This window comes from Sus scrofa, chromosome 13, assembly GCF_054392235.1.
Source record: "Sus scrofa isolate SSC_HxYL_T2T_F1_AM1 chromosome 13, Sscrofa_HxYL_maternal_Yorkshire_Landrace_v2.0, whole genome shotgun sequence".
Lineage (NCBI taxonomy): Eukaryota > Metazoa > Chordata > Mammalia > Artiodactyla > Suidae > Sus > Sus scrofa.
The window spans coordinates 112,133,440-112,155,034 of NC_139395.1; positions in this window are offsets into that span (position 1 = coordinate 112,133,440).

The following is a 21,595-nucleotide window of genomic DNA, read 5'->3' on the forward strand; positions in this document are numbered from 1 at the left end:
GAAAGAAGGCAATTGATGGAGCAGAGCAATGGAGAAGCTTCTAAGGGCAGGACCCAGAGCAGAGTTCAAGGTCAGCCTTGGCAAAAAGAATGAGCCACACATTACTGAGACACATAAGAAAATATTGAAAACTACAACAAAAATTAGTTGTAGGAAAAGGAGAACCAAGAAAAATTACCCTAGATCTTCTTCTAAAGTAAGGATGAAATATGATTTAATGACAGTGAGGAGAGGTGGCACTGGGGCTGGGGACCTGAGGGCCAAGGAACAGGTCTGATGCAGACACTGTGGGGTACACCAGGAACGATAAGAAATAAATAAAAGATTTGAAAGAAGCCTTGAGCTCTCAGATCAGATTTTGAGAGCATAAATACAAACGGACTCTAAGAGCACCATTGAGGGGATTCCCCCCCCCCCCCCCCCCCCGCCAAGGAACACCTGTTAGCCCAGATCAAGAAAAGACAAGACAAAAAGTATGACTTACTCAGAGGTGGGAACGACAGAAAGCCAATGAGGACAGGGACTGTAGAGGCTAGAAAGAGGGCTGTGGGGACAGTCAAAGAATGACCCAGGCCGAGGAGCCAGCCAAGTGAAGCCAGAGGATGGCATGGATGCAGGGAAAGTCTCGGAAGATCAATATCAATGATTAGAATCATTAAGCTGGTATTGTTTCATTTCATAATATTCACTGGAATTAATTAATTTCCAAAGCTTATTGAGCTATCATTTTGTGGTTTGAGGAAACAAGAGAAACTTACCCCTTATGCTGATTTAAAATGAGGAAAATGGCTGATAACTTTAGAATGTTAATTAATTGAAATGGAATTCCCCATCTGAAAACTATTTCAAAAATTCGTATTTAAAATCCAGCTTGTGGACTCCTTCAATGAGTGAGAGAGATGGGCAGAACCACCCTCTAGCACGGTTCTGGAGGCCTCCTTCTAAGGAAGAAACTTGTGCCTCCTGTGCAGCCCCCAGACCCAAGGCACCCACAGCCCAACTTCCCTCTTTCTCTTTCCAGCTGGAGATTCTTAGTTGCAAGAGTGCTTCTTAACCTTTTCAAATACCTGAATTTTTGGCAGCACATTTGACGGAATTAGAAGACAAACACTTTTTTTGTTTGTTCAAAGCAAGTTTCCAAAAACCCAGAAAACTTCCTCTAGTTAACCTATAATGTTTTTGTTTGCCCACTGGCACCATGTCAGTGCTTGAGTGGAAATGGTTATAGCCCTGAGAATGTTCTCATATGTTCTCCTGGAGTACGACACTTCTGGGTTCCCGTAAACCTGTGTCCTTCCTGTAGCCCCCGCTGGTTTTCCATATCTGCCTTTACTTGTCACTCACAGCAAGCGGACCCATGCCCCAACCCCCACTTCCACCAGCACAGCTCAGTCAACAATTCATCCCTGACCAACTTCACCTCTGCTGAAAAACTGTAAAAAGAAATTGCTCATACAGATCCAAAAGTGTCTGGACACTGATATATTATGACACTCAGGGCAGGTAAGTGCAAACCTGGTTTACCATATCTGAGTATCTTACAGAGAGGTTCAAAAATTTCTGGTCTCACAACTCACAGAGCCCCAGAGCTTCCCTCTGTATCTGGAAGGCATTTTTTTAAATAGAAATGCAAATGTCTTTCCCTGATTTAAACACACCCCTGGCAGGTAACAGGGACAGCTATTGCAGTACAGCAGTCACTACACTAAAAACACTCTTTAAACGTTTCATTTGTCCCTAACAACAACCCCGTCTATACAACAACCAGCACCTAATAGGGCAGTGTGATTATTCTGCTTTACAGACTGGCTGACTGAAGCCTGGAGAAGAGAAAAATGACTCCTTAATGTCACTCAGTTACACACAGAGCCAAGATCTGCACCCAGGCAGGCTGAGCTCCAAGGCAACACACTTATCCACCACTTTACAAGGCCTCATTCAGTGGCTTTTTCATTTATAATTCATCATAAATGATTCAAGTTTTCTAGAACCTAAGGCTGCAGGCTTAATTGCCCCAGGCTCTCCTTTCCACCCGGCTACATTCATTTCCTTATTTGATGAAGTGCCTTCTTCCTTATGCAGCTCTTTACAAACTGTGGTCAACAAGCATTTTATTCACTGCCTCCATAGGCCTCTCCCCACCCTCAAATCTCACCAGATCTTGAGCAGTGAACTGTTTGCTCTCCACTTTTTCTTACTCACATTTTCCACTAGGGGGCACATTCTGACCATAAAGCTTTTGATGTTCTTGCCCAGCAGCTAAAATACAACCAGTGTCACCCTAATGCTTTCATTCTGTTATAAGAAACGGCTTTATTCAAGGTACACTCCTCATTGTTATTTCAGGGAGGGGGAACACAGTTAAAAAAAAAAAAAGGAAACCGTATAATTTTGGTGGACTGTTTCTCCATAATTCATTCACTGGATTTCTATGTTATGTTGTATGGAATCCATTAAGCAGGATATTGAAGCTTATGAATGGAGACCTAGTAATTCCTCTTTAATAAACATGAGTTACTTTTATTTCTTAAACTTTATTAGGCACTTACTCAAAACATTACTCACAAATGCTTGTTAATAATATGAATGATGATTTTGATTCTGTTTGCATTATTAGTATTTCTAAAGGCCTAAAATACAAAGTCTGGACTATTCATAAAGCCTGAGAAAATGGCTGGCACTTGAATGTAAATCTTTGTGCCTGAGTTTAATTCCATCTTGACACTTCTCACCAAAGCTTGTAAGGAAGGTAGTGGCTGCTACCACAGGGGCCTTTTTGTGTTGCTGAGGAAGCTTACAGTGGAGGAGACTTACTCAGAGCCTTAGGAGGGAGCTGTTATATGAGGAACTGGGCTGGTTTGTGTTGGTTGCCTGTCGACTGGTCTATTCGCCAAGCAGAGCTATCACAAAGAATGAAGAAATATGAATACGCATTTTAATTTAAAGTAAAACTTACCATGTCCCCCTTACCTGCCAGACCTCTGAATGTTGGAATCCAGCTCAATTCTATGCCCTTCTCTCTTCCCCATCATACTCTTTCCCTAACAGATTTCATGCATATCCATTTCTTCTTTGAAGGCCATTTATAGAGTGATGACTCTCAAACTTCCAACTCCCCAGACCTCTCCTCTGAGCCCCCTGCGTATACCTAAATACCTTCCTGACAGTTCCACGTGGATGACTGACACCTTGTCCTATCAAACTGAACAAGTCCACTGGAACAATGGATTTTCCACCACAGTCCAAAAAAGGTATCACCATCCTTCCAGCATCACCTTTCCCCAATATCAGGAAGTGCCCCTAATACCTACAAAAGCCACATACCTAGGAGCCATCATGATACCCATTCTTGCCTCTTCCCAAACCCAAATGCATGAGCCAGATCTCTTCATCCTATATCTAAAATATACCTTATATTTTTTTCCACTGTTTTCTTTCCATTTCGTGTTCCACTTTAGTTCAAGATTCCATCGTCTCTGTCTGGATCATTGTTGAAGTGTCTTACTGGTGCTCCACTCCCATTCTTGTCCCTCTCCTCCACAATCCAGTCCCCATACAATGTCCTGATTCATCTTAAAATATAGATTTGGCTCTGATTTCTCCTGCTGAAAATGGCACCCTTCAATAGCATCTCACTGCACATAGAATAGAATCCCACCTCCTTAGCATGGCCCACAGGCCCTCTAAACTCTGGTCCTGTCTCTGTGTCAAACCTTATCCCTGTCCTCACTCTACTCAGCTGGACTTCTGTGGAATCCAGAATAAGCCAAGCTCTTTTGCACCTCAGGATCTTGTGCTGGCTGTTTTTTCCGACTGTTCTTTTCCTAGTTATCTTAGAATAAGTAGGTCTCTTGGTTATTCTCTAGCATCCTATTCACCTCCTCCCTAATGTTTTTCCCGGGTGTAACTATTTTATTAATTTACTTGCTTGCTCATTTATTATCCCTCCCTCCAATGATATAATCTCCAAACCTAGTTTGGTCAAGAAAAATCACTGCCTGCAACAGCAGTGTGCAAATATATGACTATTTAAATAATTCTTTTTTTTTTTTTTTTTTGGTCTTTTTGTCTTTTTAGGGCCGCACCCGCAACATATGGAGGTTCCCAGGCTAGGGGTCTAATCAGAGCTGTAGCTGCCGGCCTATACCACAGCCACAGCCACAGCAATGCTGGAACTGAGCCATGTCTGTGACCTACACGACAGCTCGCGGCAACGCCAGATCCTTAACCCACTGAGCAAGGCCAGGGATCAAACCTGCAACCTCATGGTTCCTAGTTGGATTTGCTTCCCCTGCGCCACGACAGGAACTCCTAAATAATTCATTTTTGTTCACAAATTCCCACTCTCTACTGAGGAAGGGAAATCTAATCCAAATTGAGGCGGTCCCCTATCTACTTCTCTGGGGTTGTCCCCAAGTTGTAGGGAGGTTATAAGATCTTGCCCCCTCAAGATCTCCTTGCTTTTTTGTCCACACTAATACTTGAGAGAACACCCGTTGTCCCTCTGAACCTCTGTCAGTGGTTTGAAAAAGCCCACCAGAGAGACATCCTCTTCCTAATCCAAAGGCCCTTCAGTACAGTGGTTTCCAACCTTGTTTATATTAGATGCAAAACAAACCATGTTGCAGTTCCTACACCATGCTGGAGGATGGGCAGTCTGTGCTGCTATAGTCATTCCTGCCTGGGGCCCAGCACAGAGCCGCTGTTCCAAGACCCAAAAAGTTTGCATACTTACTACCTTCCTCCATCTCTTCTATTCTTTTGGTGCAGTGAATCTTTTCCTAGAAGGAGCAATAGAGGATATAAATAGGAGCCTTGCTCTTATTTTTGAGGACACTCTCATAAATATTTAGCCTATATGGAATCCCATGTGCCCCTGAGGGTCTAATCTTCTGAAACTCAAACACAAGGGGAAATTTTTTTCCCTCTGCTTTCTGTTTATAATGTCACTTTCTGAATCTATAAACCCAGAAACAATTAACTGGCTGAACTGGGAGAAAGAGCTAAAAAAACAGGTGATCAGATTTCTAAAAAAAATAAACTAATGGTTCAAAAATATTTATTCATCACACTAGTATTGTGCCTGGTACATTATTGCTGGGTAATAAATAGGTTATTTGTACACTTTAAAATTATTACTGGATGAATAACTGACTGACTATATGCTCAATCCTGTCAGAAAACTGCAGTTAGGTAAATTAGAGGCAAGATCACAAAGTAGGAGGTATGAGTACTATTCCTTCCCTTCCTGCTGAATGTCTGATCCTCTACAGCTCACTTAATTATACCACTCCATTCCTTCAAAACAGAGACAGAATTATGGTTAACAGATGATGATAACCACTTAGTAGAGTTCCTTGAGCTTCTTATAACAAAACATAAGAATGCAATACGAGGTCCTGCAGCCAATTACTCTGGGATACAGCCCTGACCACCAGTGGACCAGCAGTGCCCCAGGAGGCAGTGCCTGGTTAGGGGCCAGCCCTGACTGCCAGCATGTCCACAGTACTGGCCCTGCTCCAACAGTATGGCCGTATAAGGGGTATCCCTAGAGCATATAGCTCTGGGGACCTGAGGGGAGTGTTACTGGGCTACACAGGAACTCCATAAGGCCACTTCTTCAAGATGAGGAAATGTGACTAATATATAGCAATGAAAACAGAGAATTAGGAAAAATGAAGTACAAAGGAGTAAATTACAAAAGAAGGAACAAAATAAAACCCCAGAAGATGAATTAAACAAAGTGGAGGTAAGCAAGCTATCCCACAGAGAGACAAGGTAAGGATCATAAAGATGTCCAATGAACCCTGGGAGAAGAATGGATGAATGCAATGGGAAAGTTAAAAAAACTTAGAAAATATAAATAAGAACCAAACAGGGCTGAAAAATACAATAACTTAAAGAAAAAATACACTATAAGGGATCAACAAAGGAATTCAATATCCATGTATGATAAAAAAAAAAACCTCTCTAGATAGTGGGTATAGAGAGAATATACCTCCACATAACAAAGTCCATACATAACAAGCCCATGGCTAACGTCATACTCAACAATGAAAAGCATTTCCTCTATAATCAGGAACAAGATAAGGATGCCTACTCTCACCACTTTTATACAACATGGTATTGGAAGTCCTAGCCCCAACACTCATAAAAGAAAAAAAAATAAAAGGAGTCTAAATTGGAAAGGAAGATGTAACCTGTCACTGCAGATGACGTGATACTATATATACAGAAAATCCTAAGGATGCCACCAAAAAAACTATTAGAACTAATAAATGAATTCAGTAAAGCTGCAACATACAAAATTTATACACAGAAATCTGTATATAAATCTGTCTTCCAAAAAAGGACACTAAAACAGGCAACAGACACATGAAAAGATGTCCAGCATAACTTATCATCAGGGAAATGCAAGTAAAAACTACAATAGGATATCACCTCACTCCTCGTCAGAATGGCTATTATCAAAAAGACAAAAAATAACAAGTTTTGGTGAGGATGTTAGAGGAAAGGGGACACTAATATGCTCTTGGTGGGAATATTAATTGGTACAGCCACTATAGAAAATACTATGGATGTTCCTGAAAACATTATAAACAAAACTACCACATGAGCTTGCAATTCCACTTCTGGGTGTTTTCTGCAGAATACAAAAATACTGATTTGAAAAGATATATGCACCCCTATCTTCATAGCAGCGTTATTTACAACAGTGAAGATACTGAAGCAACCAAAGTGTCCACTTACATATGAATGGATAAAGAAGATGTAACAAACACACACACACACACACTGAAATATTACTCAGCCATAAAAAATAATGAAATCTTGCCATTTGAGATAACATGGATAGACCTAGAGGGTATTATGATAAATGTAATAAGTCAGATCAAGAAAGACAAATACCATATGATTTCACTTATATGTGAAATCTAAAATAGAAAAATGAACAAACATGAAAAAGCAGAAAACAGACTCATAGTTACAGAGAACAAACAAATGGTTGCCAGAGGGGAAGGAGTCAGGGATGAGGGAATAAGTGAGGGAGATTAAGAGGTACAAACTTCTAGTCACAAAATAGATGAGTCACAGGGATGAAATGTACAGCATAGGGAATATAGTCAATAATACTGCAATAACTTTGTATAATGACACATGATAACTAGACTTATTGTGGTTATTTTATAATAGAAATATTGAATCACTATATTGGGCACCTGGAACCAATATAGTGTTGAAGGTCAATTATACTCCATTTAGAATAGAATGTGATGATTTATATTCTTTATAGAAATCAGTTTATTATACTACCTTCTTCTTGACCAAAGTATTTGCCATAATTTTTCCATTAACTTTTTTTATAATGTCTCTAACATTATAGGTTTACTTTAAAGTTTACTCTGAATTTAGATTTTTCCAGAAGTAGTTTTAACTAATATATATATAAATAATATATGTAATATATATATTATTATAGTATTATATATATTTATATTCCACATTAAATTATCCCTTATCACTGGCATATAGAAAAAAGCCAAAATACTTGAAGAGAAATGACATGGCACTAATTATGAAAATACAACATATCTGTGTCCATGAGGTTGCACTCATGCCTTTAGGTATCAGTGTGTTCATCTATAAAATGGGATTATTAAGTAATACCTATTTCAAGAGCTCATTTTGAGGATTAAATGAGAAAGTACTGTAAATTTTTTTTATCTGCCGCTAAGACCAATAAATGTTAGATTTTATTATTATTTGATTACAAAGAAACCAGCATCTTTGTCATCTATCTGCTGCTGCATAAGAAATCATCTGAAATTAGTGGCTTAACACAATAAAAGTTACCTTATGTTCACAGATTCTGTGGATCAGGAAGACAGAAAAGGCACAGTAGGGATAGCTTGTTTCTGTCCCAAAATATCTGAAGGTTGGAAAGATTTGAAGCCTTGGAATGACTCAACAGCTAGGGGCTAGAGTCATCTGAATGCTTGTTCACCCAAATGCTGTGCAGCCAAAGTTGATAGTCTGTTTGGATCTCAGCTGAGGCTGTGAGCTGGATCACCCACACATGGCCTCTTCACTTCCTCATGGTGTGGTAGCTAGATTCTCGGAGTGAGCATCTTAAAAGAAGCAAGTGGAAGCTATGTCTTTTATGACCTAGCCTTGGAAGTCACACAGCATCATTTCTGCCACAGTCCCAGGCCCACCAAGATTCAAGGGTTAGTAACATAGACATCTCCTCTTAATGGGACAAGTGTCAACATCACACCCTAAGAAAATCATGTAAAAAGGGAGAGGAAAATACAGTCAGTCACAGACTCCAAAGTGACATATGCTGAGACTCATGCACATTAGTCTTGCTACTTGTCATTAGTGAACAAAATTGTGTTTTGGTAAATGAGGAGTAATTTAATAGATGAATTTATAGGGTTAAAGGCTTTCTGTCTATGGAACTCCAATCATCATCATCATCATTATCTAGCAAGTGAGAAAGAATATAACAAACTGTAGGGTCTACCAAACTGATAATAGCATGAACTCCACAGGAGTTCACTGCCCATAACACATGATTGTAAAAGTACTACCACACCTGGTGTAGCTGCATAGACAGATGCCCCAAGACTGTGCAGGGCTCTGAGCAGCCCAGAGTGGTGGTTAGCAATCCTACAACTAAAGAGGTATTTTAAGCTCTCTTCTATGTCACTACTTCCTGCAGTTGGGCTGAGAAGAAAAGGAAGTGTTCCTCCAGGTGGGACCCTGCACATTCCCTAGGGCGGGGCAGCTCTGGAAGCAGATTAGGAAAGAAAGAAGACAGGCACTTGAGAGGAAGCCTGGGAAAGCGGGTTGGCTGTGGCAAAAGTTCTACCCAAGGCACTTTCTCTTCCAGGTAAGGAAATCTGATTCTAAGACTTTTGGAATCCTAGGCCTGCCAGAAAACCAAAACCACAACAAAATGAAAGAAAAATATTATATAGCTACCAACTTTAAAAAATTCTACTAAGTCCATTACTGCAAAAAAAGTCATAATTAAAACATTTCTACATACTTTCCCCATTATTTCCTAGAGGAAAGAGTGTTTTCACACATTCTCCCTACTTCCATCAAGAGATGGGGTTTACTTTGAAAGATCATTATCTCAGAGCAAGAGCCATTTCTCTCAACTGAATAAAAGTAGTTTTATGAACAACTCCTACATAGTCTGTACCTTTCTCACTTCAATTTGGACTAGTGAAAATTCTATTATGCATCTGTATGGAATCAACAATTGGTGTTTGGGAGCCATTTATTTCAGGACTCCATCTTCCCCAAGGAAATTTGAGATGCAGAAACAGACTCACTGCTGGAAAGAGTTGTACACTTCTGTCTCCTCTTCCTCATCTTCTCTTCATCTTTCAAAGTAAGAGCTTTCCATTCCCATCACTTCACCAAAAAATGGTCTCAGTAAGGTCATCAGCCACTTCCTACTGACCCAACGAAATGAGTACTTCTCAGACATCTTTCTTCATTTCTTGCTGGCATAGAAAACTGTCAATCATTCCATTATTCTTTTTTTTTTTTTCCATTATTCTTTAATTGTTTCCTCTAGCATGATTACACTTCACCCCAGAGAATTAAGTTCTGCTTTTTCTGAATTTTCATACACAATTAAGCCAGAAAAAGATTTCAGCCACAAAATATTAACAATAATAAAAGAGATGCATCTTTTATACAGGAAAATGTTGGAAGGAGTCTTTTTTTTTTTTTTTGTATATATGTAATATTGCCAAGGACAGGTGATTTAGGAAAGTGAATATTCCTTTTTTTAAACAACAGTCAGAAGAGGGTATAATCATTTTTTAATCTTTAATTCCAAGCAATGAGAATAACATTCTAGCCCTAGAAGGTGTTTTTTGTTTTTTTTTTTTTTTGCCCTTGCAGCTTACTAAATTGAATGTAAGTACAAAATTACAAAAATACCAAGCCCTAAATGCACTAAAAGCAAATCTTTTTTTGGTGGCGTTCACAGCATGCAGAAGTTTCAGGGCCAAGGATGGAACCCACACCACAGCAGTGACTTGAGCCACGGTAGTGACAACACTGGATCCTTAACCCACTGAGCTAAACAGGAACTCCTAAATACACTTTTTATAGAGCCTTCCTTAATCCTTGAACAGAGTGGGTACTCAAAATTTATTCACTGAGTTGAACCTTATGAGGATATGATGTAATATCTAAACTCTAGACTGGTGTCTTTCATTTTCCACTTTTCAATCTTCTCTGTATTAAAGTTACATTTGTACACATTTCATATCACTAATGATCCTATCAGTTTCTTCATTATTATTTTTTTTTGTCTTTTTGCCTTTTCTAGGGCTGCTTCCGTGGCATATGGAAGTTCCCAGGCTAGGGGTCTAATTGAAGCTGTAGCCGCCAGCCTACGCCAGAGTCACAGCAACGCAAGATCTGAGCCGCGTTTCAACCTACAGCACAGCTCACGGCAACGTCGGATCCTTAACCCACTGAGCAAAGCCAGGGAATCGAACCTGAAACCTCATGGCTCCTAGTTGGATTCATTAACCACTGCGCCACGACAGGAACTCCGATCCTGTCAGTTTCTTAAGGTAGGACTCATGTCTTGCACATCTTTGTCTACTTCGCAGAGCCTAGCCAAGTTCCTTTCATTATGCAAATGTTCAATAAATATTTAAACTGGGGGGGGGGGAGGCCCAATACAGGACCTTATGAAAACCTATAGTAAACCTCAGACTAGTGAAATGTTATAAGCATTCTCTTGGAAATCAGTAATGAGACAGGAAGACTGCTTCCACCACTTGTTTTCAGTACTCTCACTGAATTGGAGGTTGGTGCAATGATACAGAAAGAAAGGACAGAACAAAAAAATAAAGAAGGAAAGCAGAAAGAAAGGGAGGAAGAGAGGGAAGGGAAGAAAAGAAAAGTATAAAGACTGGACAGAAGGAAGAAAGTGTAATTATACACGGATGATACAATTATCTACATATAAAATCCAAAAGAATTTCTAGATATTCTTGAGAAATTTAGCAAGGTTGCTAGATTTAAGAGCAACGTATGTAAGTCAACTACTTAGTCTTAAACACTAGCTACAAAAATATAGATATACATTTTTAGATTTCATTGTGTAAATGTAGGTTTTATAATAGTAGGGATAGAGAAAAGTATTAAGAATAAATGTAGGAGTTCCCATCGTGGCGCAGTGGTTAACGAATCCAACTAGGAACCATGAGGTTGCAGGTTCGGTCCCTGCCCTTGCTCAGTGGGTTAAGGATCCGGTGTTGCTGTGAGCTGTGGTGTAGGTTGCAGACGCAGCTCGGATCCTGCGTTGCTGTGGCTCTGGCGTAGGCCGGTGGCTACAGCTCCGATTCAACCCCTAGCCTGGGAACCTCCATATGCCGCGGGAGCGGCCCAAGAAATAGCAACAACAACAACAACAACAACAACAACAACAACAACAAAAAAAGAATAAATGTAACAAAGATTTGCAATACTTCAATGGATGAAATTATAAAACTTTGTTTATAAATCTTTAAAAGTTGAGAGATATACCATGTTTGATTTGAAGTTATTTGCATGTATTTCATATCACTAAGAGGAAGATCCAATATCACAATATTCCCACTTGCATGAATTCAAAATCATTTCAATTACAATCTTTGCTAGAGTTTTCAATGAGTGTTGACAAAATGGAATTGACCAAATTATTGCTTCCAGTCAGGGTGGAGAAACATGGACCAGATTTATCCTATACCTGAAAAACCAAAAAATGGACAATATATATGAAAAACTGGTTTTTACAACACTGGACATCAGGCAATGAGGGTGACTGCCTTCCCTCAGTGATTGCCTTCCCTCCCCAAACAGTGATTCCTGAAACGTGAGAAACAAATGGGATGATCCCTATGCTTGTCCCAACTATTGCCTTAGAGTTTCCACACCAGTTTCAGAGATGCACACCCACGGGGAGTCAGGCAGACTCTCTGAATTCAGGAGATTAAGGTCTAGCCCAGAGAGACCAAGGTGGCTAATCTATGCAGCTTGAAGACCAGGGAGGAGAGAGATGTAGTAACCCCCACTTTGTAGGACTTGTTAATATAACAGACTTTGTTTTCCTGAGTCTCCCCTGTGTCTCCCCTTGAGGCTGCACCTAACTGACCATCACATAAAAGAACACAGAACACAGGAGAACACTGGCTTTTTCATTCTGTTTCATTGGTTTACTTGTCTGTAACACTATTAATCTCGTACTGACTTTGTGATTAAAGCTGTGCTAATTAATACGATGTCTTAATGACAGAATGATAAACAAGTGAACTAGTAAAAAAAAAAATGAAAGAGCCCCCAAAAAGTTCTATCAATATCTGGAAAAAAAATCTATATCAAACCAATAAGGAAAATAAGAAATACTTAATAAGTAGTGTTAGGACTAATGATTGATCAGTCAATTGGATTAGTCAAAATTGGAACTTTACCTCACAAAATAAAATTTATGTATAAGTAAACTGAAGATTAAAATGTGAAAATAGAGAAACATTTGAAGTTGGGATAGAAATTTCTTAAGATTAAAATATTATAAGTTTGAAGTCAGATAATGTTTTGCCTATGTTCTCTTCTAGGAGTTTGATGGTGTCCTGTTTTATATTCAAGTCTTTAATCCATTTTGAGTTTATTTTTGTGCATGGTGTGAGGGTGTGTTCTAGTTTCATTGATTTGCATGCAGCTGTCCAGGTTTCCCAGCAATACTTGCTGAAAAGACTGTCTTTTTCCCATTTTTCTTGCCTCCTTTGTCAAAGATGAGTTGACCATAGGTGTCTGGATTTATTTCTGGGTTCTCTATTCTGTTCCACTGGTCTGTATGTCTGTTTTGGTACCAGTACCACACTGACTTGGCAACTTACAGAATGGGAGAATATAGTTTCAAACGATGCAATGGACAAGGGCTTAATCTCTAAAATATACAAACAACTTATACAACTCCACAGCAAAAAAGCCAAAAACCCAATTGAAAAATGGGCAAAAGACCTGAATAGATATTTCTCCAAGGAAAATATACAGATGGGCAATGAGCACATGAAAAAATGCTCAACATCCCTGATTATTAGAGAAATGCAAATCAAAACTACCATGAGATACCACCTCACACCAGTCAGAATGGCCATCATTAATAAGTCCACAAATAACAAATGCTGGAGGGGGTGTGGCGAAAAGGGAACCCTCCTGTACTGTTGGTGGGAATGTAAGCTGGTACAACCACTGTGGAGAACAGTATGGAGGTGCCTCAGAAAACTATACATAAAACTACCATATGAATCAGCAATCCCACTCTTGGGCATATATCCAGACAAAACTTGCCTTAAAAAAGACACATGCACCCACATTCATTGCAGCACTATTCACAATAGCCAAGACATGGAAACAACCCAAATGTCCATCAACAGATGATTGGATTAGGAAGATGTGGTATACATACACTTTGGAATATTACTCATCCATAAAAAAGAATTAAATAATGCCATTTGCAGTAGCATGGATGCAGAGACTCTCATATGGAGTGAAGTAAGTCAGAAAGAGAAATACAAATACCATATGATATCACTTATATCTGGAATCTAATATACGGCACAAATGAACCTTCCCACAGAAAAGTAAATCATGGACTTGGAGAATATACTTGTGGTTGCCAAGGGAGAGGGGGAGAGAGGGATGGATGGGGTGCTTGGGGTTAATAGATGCAGACTATTGCCTTCGGAATGGATTAGCAATGAGATCCTGCTGTGTAGCACTGGGAACTATGTCTGGTCACTTATGATGGAGCATGATAATGTGAAAAAAAAGAACATATACATGTATGTGTAACTGGGTCACTATGCTGTACAGTAGAAAATTGACAGGATACTGTAAACCAGCTATAATGGAAAAAAATAAAAATCATTATATAAAACAAAAAAAACCCCAAAATTTACAAACATTTTGACAAATTCATCTACACTACAATTTAAAACTTCTGATAATCAAAAGATACTATAGAGTAAGTGAAAAGGCAAATCCGAACTGGGAGAAAAATCTCTTCAACATACATAACTGGAAAAGGCTTGGCAGCCAGGATACATAAAGAACCAAAAAGAAAAGGGCGAACAACCTGATGCTTGAAAAATGGAAAAAAAAAAAAAAAAAAAAGGACAGTTCGGGAGTTCCCATAATGGCTCAGTGGTTAACAAATCTGCCTAGGAACCATGAGGTTGCAGGTTTGATCCCTGGCCTTGCTCAGTGGGTTAAGGATCCAGCATTGCCGTGAGCTGTGGTGTAGGTTGCAGATGCGGCTTGGATTCCACGTTGCTGTGGCTCTGGTATAGGCCATTGGCTACAGCTCCAATTCGACCCCTAGCCTGGGAACCTCTATATGCTGCGGGAGCGGCCCTAGAAAAGGCAAAAAGACAAAAAAAAAAAAAAAAAAAAGAAAAGATGGACAGTTCACAGAAGACAAAACCTGGATGGTCAAAAAACACAGGAAAGACACTCATCTATGTTAACATACAAGAAAATGCAAAAGAGGATCAAAATGGGAAGCTATTTTACACTCATCAAAGGCAAAGACTTAAAGAGTCTCAAAATACCAAGAGTTGTTGAGAAAAACAGTTTGAAGGACATCTTTGACTGACGTCAAGGAAATGGTGCTATCACCTTTAAGAAAAATTCATTAATATCTTGCAAAGTTGGAGAAGTACATCCCCATGACCCTGTAATTCCACTCACATTAAGAGCCCTAGCAAACACTCCTATGAACCAGGAGACATACAAGAATGCTCAGAGCATCATTTTTGTAAACCTTTGCTTTCATCGACCCTAAAAGAGAATTAAAAAAACAAACAAACAAACAAACAGGAGGCTGGGTAAATAAGTTGGAGAATATTCACCAATGAAATCATATAGAACAGTGAAAATTAATGAATCAGAGCTATAAATTTCAAGGAGTATGAGTCTCACAAATGCAATTAAGCAAAAACAAATATGCCTAGACTGTGAATCTTTGTAGTGACTACAGCTGCTTAAGCCACTCTTGCTTCCTCCTCTGTAGTAGAACACTGATATTACTTGGCAAATTGCTTCTCAGAATAAAGCAGATCTTGCAACTTGGGGTGGTCATGTGATTTGGTTCTGGCCAGTGAGTTGTCAGTATGAGTGATGACTAGAACTTCTAGGAGCTTTTGAAGGAATTCTGCTCAGGTGTTAATGACCCTTTTTCATCCTCTGCTTTTTTCCCTTCTTTTACCCAGTAAGGTGACCATAATGGCTGAAAGGCCAACATTTAACCTTAGACTATAAGGTGACCTGGAAAAGGGAAGCCATGAGCTAGAATGAAACAGATTCCTAGGTACCACTATATCAGCCCTGTTGGTCCACCTCCAGATTTCTTGCATGGGATAGAAGAATAAACATGTATTCTGTGTAAACTGGTTTCATTTTGTTTTTCTGTCACATCTATTTGTTTCTATTTACATCTGATAAAGATGAAGTAAAGATTTTAAAACATGCAAAGCAATTAGTATGTAGCAAAGGCCTAGAAAGCATGCAGTGGTAAACAATACATTTAGGATAGTGATTACTTTTGGGGTGGGATGGATGGGGAGATGAAACATGTATATACAACATGTATTGAGTTTCATTTCATTTCGCTTTGTTTTATTCTTCATTCCTTTTTTGCATGTCTTAAATGCTGGCGTAGTACTATTTAAGACTTTGGAGCCCTTGGAGCTCTGGGAGCAGAAAGCATATATAGTTATCATTATGAACTTTGCATTTATAATGACATGCCATAATGCCTCCTTCATTTCTCCTTTCCCTTTTGTGACCTGAGTTGGACAAATAGAAATAAACCTGTTGATTCCTTTGACCCTTTTCCCTAAAGTCTCAAACAGTCACTCTGTCTACTTCCTCTCTTCTCCTCTCATCCCTCAGAGATACACAGAGAAGTTTTCTTTCAGCCATAAGTCTTTCCATTATTGAGACATTTTCATACTGCATCTCCAAGGGCCACCTCAGCCTGTATTCCTAGAAGGGAAAAGCAAGAGGAGAGGCAAAAGGGCCTCTATCATCTCTTCACCTTGTGGTGGAGTTTGGTTCACTGCACATGAAGCATTCCTTTTCTCAGATGGCATCATTCCAAAGAGCTGAAGAAGAAGAGGCTTTGCTATGAGACCAGCTGTTGCTTAGTGCTTGGCACATCAGGCTGCTATCTCCCCACCAGGCTAAGAGGATGTCAAATCTGTTGGGCATTTAGGAGCGTGCCAAGAGCAGAACAGCTTCTACAATGACAGTGTAACAATTTCCCTCTGGAACGTTTCACAAATGGGTTGATGGGATTAGACAGCATGCCTTTTTTAGAAGACTTTATAGACACGATCGCTTATATAAAGATGAAAGTGGTGTTTTGGGGAAAACGCCAAGTTGCAAATCTGAGGAGGAGAAGATATTCCATTAACCTTGTATCTACGAGGCTGTCTATTAATTTCAAATGATAAAGGGATGTCAGATAAAGCCAATTAGCATAAAACACTCTTAGTCAGCTTTGCAAACCTTCAACAAATAGCAACAAGAATGAAGGACATTTGGAGATGGAGATTTTCCAAGGAACTATTAAAAGTGATTGTGTCTTTACTTTCTTTCATCTTGTATATTCTATGTGCAAGTCCTAAGGCAACTACTAAGTGATTTTCTAAATCCATTCTTCTTCCTGTCTTTTCTCTCCTTTATGATTTAATGCCCTGAACTCTTTGCAGGGAAGAGACAAATGGGGACACATTTCTTCTGGGGAAGGAAACACATGATTATACCTGATATTCAGAATGTCTGGGAGTCTCTTGACCTACTGGGAAAATACCACTCTTAAATACATAGTGAGTATAGTGATAAGGTTTCCACTGGGGGTTATTTCAGTGATTAAGAGTGAGGATTGAGGACTTCCCATTGTGGTGCAGCAGAAACAAACTCAACTAGTATCCATGAGGATGCAAGTTCCATCCCTGGCCCTGCTCAGTGGGTTAAGGATCTGTCGTTGCCATGAGCTATGGTGTAGGTCACAGACACAGCTTAGATCTGGCGTTGCTGTGGCTGTGGCTCAGGCCGGCAACTGTAGTTCTGATTCAACCCTTAGCCTGGGAACCTTCTTATGCTGCAGGTGTAGCCCTTAAAAAAAAAAAGAGGAAGGATTAAGGTACAATAACAGATGAACACTTTACAATTTGGGTTTCTGTGGTGGTGACTCTTTGTTTTCCAAATATACTCCTGAGTATATTAACTGTAGCTGGATTTTAAAATGTTGACCTCTTGTTTGGCTCTGCGTTGATCATCATGGAAGACACAGGAGGCATCTAAGGTGTGGAATCTTCTACATGATAAGCTTGAGGCCAAGAGCTATGCCACACTCATCTTTGTTTCTTCAATACCTGGCATACAGTGAGTGCTCCAAAACAATTTTGAGTGATTAAATCTGTATACATCAAACAATTAAACAATGAGCCTATAATGATATATCATAAACTAACAAAATATATATTCTATAATACTATAATATCTCCCCAAATGTGATATTGACTGTAAGAGCTATAGAAGCTTCACGAAGAGGAAGGTCATGCTCAGAGAACCCTTGAATGAAGAAGTGGAATTTGAGCCACTTGAATACTGGCTACAAGAGAAGAACACAGCACATTCCAGGGGACATGACTAACAGAAACAAAAGTATAGAGGTAGACATGAGTAAAAGATGCTTGCAAGATTAGTACAACAGCCTTGCACTAGAAGTATAAAGCATTCCTTTGGGGGAAATAATGACACAGACTGTATCTGTTACAGAGCCTTGATTTATCTTGGCTGCTTACCCTCTCATACGCTCAGGGAAGGTAACCAATGACGATGGTTTCATTCTCATTGCCAATGACTAGATTTGTCATGAGCATGTAAGCCAATCCTGGAGAAGGAGTTTTAGGATCTTCTAGGAAATAGAGCTTCTCCAACAATTGAAGGGAAAGCCTCTTTTTTCATTGGGCATTATCCTGTTTGCATGTAACTTCTGGAGCTATGGTAGCCATCCTGCACCCAAAGGAGAGAGGTTACCAGATACCAAGGTAATGCAGCAAAAAGAGGGACGGAACTAGGGTCTGTGACAACACAGTCTGGCCAATCCTGAAAACACTGTCCCTGAACTTACAAAGTGAGATATTATATGCTATTACTATTTAAGCCATTTTTTGATTAAGTCTTCTGTTGTACCTCAAAGCATCCTACACACTTAATTCTCCCCCAATCCCAATTGAGGTGACTTTAGTGCCTTTGGCCTCACTGAGTAATATAAAGAGACAATAATTATTATAATAACTATCATTAGCATTTATTTTAATATTTAAAATGTACCAGGGGCTTTCCTTTGGGTTCTACATCAGTTAAAATATCACAAGAGGTAAATATTTATACTAGTTAAGGCAATGCTACTGGCTTTAACAAACTCTAAAATGTACAGTGACTCAAACACAATAGAAGCGTCTTTATATATTCAAGTCCAGTATGGCTATTCCTGATTAGCAGGCAGTTTTCCTCCAAATGGAGATCCAAGGATCTCTTTCCACACTGTTGCTCTATCATTTCCAATGTGTGGTTTCCTAGGATGTTCTGGATACTGACGTCCAGCTGCCAAATGACAGAACGGGGGCAGAAGATGTGCCTGCTTCCAAACTTCATTAACAGTAGGCAATATGCCTCACTTCTGTTTACATTTCATTGAACTAACTACCTAGATTCATCTAGCTACAATGACGGCCTGGAAATTCAGTTCCTGGTCAGACAGCCACTTCATAGGACAGTTCTATACAATGGAAGGGGAACAAGAACATCTGTGCTTGAAGACTCTTATCTCCATTTGGCAGTTGAAGAAACGATGCATAAAGAAATTAAGCAATTTGCCTGAGATCACAGTGGTGGAGCGTATTGTCCTCCTTGGAAAACTTCTCTATGTTAAAAATTACTGCATGTTCTCAGATATTTAATTTGTTTATAATTATGGATACCTATTGCTAAATAAGGAACTATTAAATTTAACTGGGGGAAACTGTGAAGGCCAAATTCAACTTAATAAGGATTACACACTCATTTAGCCTCACCTCTTCTTCCTCTGTTTGGAAATGTGTGGTCAATTTTGGCTGTCACAAACACTGGAGTACTATTCAAATTAACTGATCACAGGTAAGGATGCTAGATGTTCTATGATACTTGAGACAGTCTGACACTATAAAGAACAGTCCCATTCAAAATGCCAGCAGTGTCCCTGTGTGATAGTAGAGTAAGCCTGTCCCTTCTGTGGGGGGCTTACACGTCAGTGTGGAGCAAAGATGTGGTTTAGATGTAGCATGGATTCTGGGGTTGGAAGGTTTCTGCCTGAGTTCTGTCCTACCATTTATAAGGCAGGTTAGGGGAAGTGAGATTATGAAAATAGCTCAAGCAAGAAATGGAATGACTGTTTGAAGTGTAACAGGGAGTATAGAGAAGGGAGAGTCCACCTGGGAGGGATTTAGCTCTGTGTGGACACAGGCTGGGCTTCTGGTCAGGGGTAAATATGACCTCATTCAGTAGAAAGAGCCACAGGAGTCAATAACAGACCGTGCTCTCTGGATGCTTCAGTCTCGAATGGAAGCATGAGAAGCATTGCTGGAAGGAAATGTGGAAACTTTCCAGGGCTGAAAGAGAGTGGAAAGAATGGTTATTGTTTTCCAAGTGTAAGAAACCCCTCTTAGCTCTTTCCATTATTGTTCCTTTTAGAATTTTTCTCCGTTAAGTGCTAGTGTGAATTCCCACTGAAGTGAGGCTCAGTGTCTGGACTCTGAGGAGGATGATTGCAGCATCTCTGTGCCACATGGGTATGCTTATAAAAGCTTTTCTTATGCTCTGAACCTACATATAGGTGTCTCATTTAACCCAGCCCCTGGCACAGTGCCTGCACAAGGTGGGAGGTGACTTATTAATGGGGAATGAAAGTGTGAATGTATGCATGACTTAGTCCTCATGACAACCTGGTCATCGGTATTTAGATTTTCAGAATGAGGAAAGATAGCCCGATAAAGCTTCTAGGGAAAAGAGAGACATTAGCAATGTGGGAAAGGGATCTGCAGTCTTTTAACAAATGACCTTAATCAACTGAGGAGCAAAAAGTTAAAAAAAGAAAAGCTGCTTGAGTAAGTAGCAAAGATTTTTTTTTTAAGTAAGTAAAAGATGAACAAGAGACCAGAAACCTATAATGGACCAGTTCTACCAAGACACCCACAAAACCATGCCTCCTATTTAGAAAGTGATACCTTCCTAACAGATTCCTCTCATTCACAGTCTAGAATCTGTGACTATGTTTTAAAAGTCATGCGGAATTTCAGAGCAGAACTACCAACTCAAATGCCAATAGGGTGCTTATCCTGTCTTAGAAGGTGAAGCCATTCCTCAGCCCCAACCCATAGTCATGGGAAAAGCTGCTCCATTTGCTTTTTTTTTTTTTTTTTTTTTTCATTTCCAGGAGAAGCCCAAATTCTTTATTTTCATGTGAAAAAGTTTTGGTTTTAAATGTTAGCAACAAACATATATATATTGCTTTTTAGGGCTGAACCCATGACATATGGAAGTTCCCAGGCTAGGAGTCAAATAGAAGCAGCAGCTAATGAACTATGCCGTAGTTCACAGCAAGGCCAGATTCCCGACCCACTAAGCGAGGCCAAGGATTGAACCCACATCCTCATGGATACCAGTCGGATTCATTTCCGCTGTACCACAATGGGAACTCCCTATTTTTTTTTTTTTTTCTACACTTAGAGGTCACAATATTATCCAGCTCTGTGCTGCATTTGACCACAACTCTCTGGCACTGGGCCCTCAAAATAGATCTTAGGATATGATACTGAAGCTGATAGCAGAAGAAGTTCAAGAAGGAGGGGATATGAGCTGGGGCCCTAGCTTGGTGATGTGGCCTGGAATTCCTGGTCCCATCAGTGCCTGTTTCTGGGTTGCCAAGGGCACTTGGCCCAGATCCTAGTGCCTGGGCACCTCTCCTTCCCAAGGTGAGTCCCAGGGAAGCCACCCCACTTGTATGGGTTCAGATAAAGCCCTGCAGCACCAGGCCAGCTGACAACCCTTTCAGGTACATGTTGTATCTTTATATCCCTTTCAAGAACCAGAATCACTAGCCCAGATCCTTGTGTGGTGGTGATGAGGAAATGATGCACGGAGTGTGAAGAAAAATGGAAGTGTAGTGGTTTCTGGATGCACGGATATGAAGAAAAATGGAAGTCTGTCTGGATCAGCCCCTTATCTTAGATTGTGCCCTAGACCTGGCATCTCTGACTGCTGATGTAGAAGTGTTTACCATGCCTGTCCTGCATTGTCTGGCATTGAGATCTGTGTGCTTGGCAATTTATATGTGGCAATCAGACACATCAGGCTTCAAACGTGTACCCTATTATGAATGTCAGACTCTCTGAGAAAAAAAAGGGACATAGTGTGTGATAAAGTATTTGACCAGCACAGCTCAGAGGAAGAACAAGGCATG